This window comes from Psammomys obesus, unplaced genomic scaffold, assembly GCF_907164565.1.
Source record: "Psammomys obesus unplaced genomic scaffold, mPsaObe1.curated_primary_1811, whole genome shotgun sequence".
Taxonomy (NCBI): domain Eukaryota; kingdom Metazoa; phylum Chordata; class Mammalia; order Rodentia; family Muridae; genus Psammomys; species Psammomys obesus.
Genome location: NW_026585686.1, coordinates 5,264,473 through 5,269,006, shown reverse-complemented (window position 1 = coordinate 5,269,006; position 4,534 = coordinate 5,264,473).

Below are 4,534 nucleotides of genomic sequence, written 5' to 3'. Positions count from 1 at the left end.
ATAGGATGAACATATATCTTAAATTAAAATATATATTAAATGGGTGTGGTCTAGGAAGTCGGGACTATGCCTGTCTCACTGCAGAGTCTGAGAATACAATAGTTGTTTGTCTCATGAAGCCGGAGGTTTCAGCTGTTGTAGTCGGACACAGAAGGCCTGGAGGATTCCTGGAGGGCGGCTGGTCTTCAGTCTGTGTTAGAATCCTGAAGTAGGTTCTGCCATCAGTGAAGGAATACAACAACGGGTAGATGGGCTTGCCAGTAAGAGTGAGGGCAGCAAGCAAGAAGCAAAGTTTCCTTCTCCCATGTTCTTTTTTCTAGACTGCCTACCAAAACCTGCTGTCCACATGTAGTGTGGGTCCTTCAAACAATCTGACCAAGAAAATTCCTCAGAAGAATACCCAGAAGCTTGTGTGTTAGTTGATTTCATGTGAAGTCAAATTGACAGCCAAAATTAGACAACACAGAAGCCAGCCTAGGCCTCATACACAGTCAAATTATTAAAAGTCAGAAGCAATGAACACGGAGATAGATAAATCAAGAAAGAAAAGAATGTAGAAAAAAAAGAGGCCGGAAGGCATGGGAGAGAAGCAGGGAAAGTGATGGAGAGAGTGGCTGGATCAACAGACTCTAGGCACTACCTTTCTTTGAGCTTAATTATTTGATTATCGTTTGTTGTTGTTGTTGTTGTTTATTTGTTTGCTTAAAGACAGACATAGGGATCTGGAGAGATGGCTCAGCAACTAAGAGCACTTGTTCTTGTAGAGGATCTGATGTCTTCTTCTAACTTCCAAGGGCACCAGGCAGGCACATGGTGGACAGACATATGTGTCAGTAAAACACTCATATATGTAAAATAAATAAATGTTTAGTAAAATGGATTTTTAAAAACCCAGACCTAGTGGCCTGTACCTATAATTTCAGTTACTTGGGAGGTTGAGGTAGGGGAGATCCAAGTTCAAGGCCAGTCTGGGCAACTTCAGGAGGCCAGATCTCACAAGAAAACAAAGTAGAAAGAGGACTTGGAAACATTTGCCTCACATGTGGGAGGCCCTATATTCAATCTCAGCAACATACACACACACACACACACCGCAAAAGTCAGAGAGGAAATGAGAGACTTCCTAGCTACACAAAACAGTCTTGGTTTCTCCTAATTAAAATATTAAACTTCTCTGACAAATCTGAATTTGCTTCCATTTGCTATAAATTCTTAAGTACTTGTGTGTCCCATTTTCCTTATTTATCTGCTTAACAGCCTTGCCAGACAAGGCTTCTTAATTAGACCAGAAGACAATGGACACTTTGCATTAAAGATTCAGCCATCTGATAAAAAGACCATAACCTTCTTTGTGTTTTACTCGGAAAGGTTCTTCGCTGTTGCTAGTTTAAACTTGTTAAAACTCAAGTCAGCTCTCGCATCTTTGAAATCCTCCTATCCAAACATAAGAAGCCCCATGTTGCCAGAGAGCCAGGAGTCATCATAGACATCTTCTCATGCCTCACATCCAACTTGGTGTCACTAGATTTGTTCATAGCCACAACCCTTCCTTTTGTTATTACACACAAGTGTGCACACACACACACACACACACACACACACACACACACACACACACACTACTTCATTCCTTTGGCCTTAGATGGAAATGCTTCTTAAGAAGTCAATGTGATCTCCTTGCATAGTCCTTGGTTGGAGTATCAGTCTCTGGAAAGACCCCTGTGCTCAGATTTTTTGGTTCTGTTGCTCTCCTTGTGGAGTTCCTGTCCTCTCCAGATCTTACTGTTTCCTACTTCTTTCCTAAGATTCCCTGCTCTCTGCCCAAAGGTTGCCCATAAGTCTCAGCATCTGCATTGATAGTCTGCAGGGCAGAGCCTTTCAGAGATCCTCTGTGTCAGGCTCCTGACTTGTTCCCTCTTTTCTCCTTCTTCTGATGTCCATCCTCTTTGCCTTTCCCTAAGACCCCTGTACAGATGTAGCCCATGGCAGTTCAGTATCCAAGTGGGTTCCATTGTAATAGGAACAGGGACTGTTTCTGACATGAACTGATTGGCCTGCTCTTTAATTACCTCCCCCTGAGGGGGAAGCAGCATTACTAGGCCACAGAGGAAGACAATGCAGCCACTCCTGATGAGACCTAATTGACTAGGATCAGAAGGAAGGAAAAGAAGACCTCCCCTATCAGTGGACTTGGGGAGGGGCATGCATGCAGAGGGTGGAGGAAGGGAGGGATTAGGACTGGAGGAGGGAGGAAACCACAGGGGGCATACAAAGTGAATAAAGTGTAATTAATAAAGAGAAAAAAATGCTAAAAAAAAAAATAAGAAGTCAATGTAAACGTTCAGCATCTCTTTAAGTGTTTCTCTGCCATTCGATATTCCTCTACAGAGAATTCTCTCTTTAGCTCTGTTCCCCATTTTTTAATTGGATTGCTTGATTTTTTTTTTTTGTTTAACTTCTTGAGTTCTTTATATATCCTGAATATTAGCCCTCTGTTGGTGAAGATCCTTCCCCAATCTGTAGGCTGTGGTTTTGTTCTGACGACAGTGTCCTCTACTTTACAGAAGCTTTTCAGTTTCATGAGGTCCCATTTATTGATTGTTGCTCTTAGAGCCTGTGCTGTTGGTGTTCTGTTCAGGAAGTTGTCTCCTGTGCCAATGAGTTCAAGGCTCTTCCCCACTGTTCCTTCTAACTGATTTAGTGTGTCTGGTTTTATGTTGAGGTCTTTAATCCACTTGGGCTTTAGTTTTGTGTGGGGTGATAGGTATGGATCTATTTGCATTTTTTTTTACATGTAGGTATCCAGTTAGACAAGCACCATTTGTTGAAGATGCTATTTTTTTTCCAGTGTATGGAAGACCCTGAGATTTCACTTTACACCCATCAGAATGGTTAAGATAAAAAACTCAGGTGACAACACATGTTGGAGATGTTATAGAGAAAAGGGAAGCCTCCTCCATTGCTGGTGGGAGTGTAAACTTGTATAACCACTTTAGAAATCAATATGGTGCTTTCTCAGACAATTAGGAATAGTGCTACCTCAAGACCCAGCTATACCACTCTTAGGCATATATCCAAAAGATGCTCAAGTATGCAACAAGGATATTTGCTTTACCATGTTCATAGCAGCTTTATTTGTAATAGCCAGAATCTGGAAACAACCCAGATGTCCCTCAATTGAGGGATACAGAAATTGTGGTACATTTACCTAATGGAATACTACTCAGCAAATAAAAACAAGGAAATCATAAAATTTGCAGGCAAATGGTGGGAACTAGAAAAGATCATCCTGAGTGAGGTATCCTAGAAGCAGAGACACATATGAAATATACTCACTTATAAATGGATATTAGATATATAATATAGGATAATCATACTAAAATCAGTACACCTAAAGAAGCTAAGCAAGAAGGAGGTTCCTGGGTAAGATGATCAATTCTCAGAAAGGCAAAAGGGATAAACCTCGGAAGAGGGAGAAAACAAGGAACAGGATAGGAAAATACCACAGAGAGCATATAAAAGACTCTACCCAGCAGGATATTAAAGCAGATGTTGAGACTCATAGCCAAACTTTGGGCAGAGTGCAGGGAATCTTATGAAAGAAGGGAAAGATAGAAAGACATGGAGGGGACAGGAGCTCCACAAGGACAGCAACAGAATCAAAATGTCTGGGCACAGGGGTCTTTTCTGAGACTGATACTCCAACCAAGGACCATGAATCCCTGCACAGATGTAGCCCGTGGCAACTCAGTGTCCAACTCAGTGTCCAAGTGGGTTCCCCAATAATAGGAACAGGAGCTGTCTCTGACATGAACTCAGTAACTGGCTCTTGGATCACCTCCCCCTGAAGGGGAGCAGCCTTACCAGGCCACAGAGGAAGACAGAGAAGCCAGTCCTGATGAGACCTGATAGGCTAGTGTCAGCTGGAATGGGGGGGGGAACCTCCCCTCTCAGTGGACTGGGGGAGGGGGAAGGGAGGAAAGGATGGAGGGAGGGTGGGGTTTGGAGGAGATGAGGGAGGGGCTACAGCTGGGATACAAAGTGAATAAATTGTAATAAATTAAAAAAATTAAAATAAAGGAAAAAAGAAAAAAAAAATAAGTCAATGTTTTGAGTCTTCTCTGGTCTCCCGCCATGCTGACAGTTAAGAACACAAAGTCTTCTTAACTATTGTGAACTGATTTAGACAGGAATCAATACTGTTTTTGTCCTAAGTCAACATTCACTTATCCAACAAATACTCTGACTAAATGTGATGTGTCAGACACTCTGCTGGGCAGAAGGATAAGAGATGTGATTTAAATAGCTCATGTTTGAAGAGACATACTTTCAAATTAACTATAATTAAATGAAATATGGGCTGTAATAAGTGGCTGAGGACTGGCAAGATGGCGAATTGCCACCAAGCTGACGAGCTGAGTTAGATTCCTGGGACACACACAGTGGGAGGAGAGAGCCAACTCCTGCAGGTTGTCCTCTGACCTCCACACAGGTGTCACAGTATGTAACTGCCACCTTTATCACATACTTATAC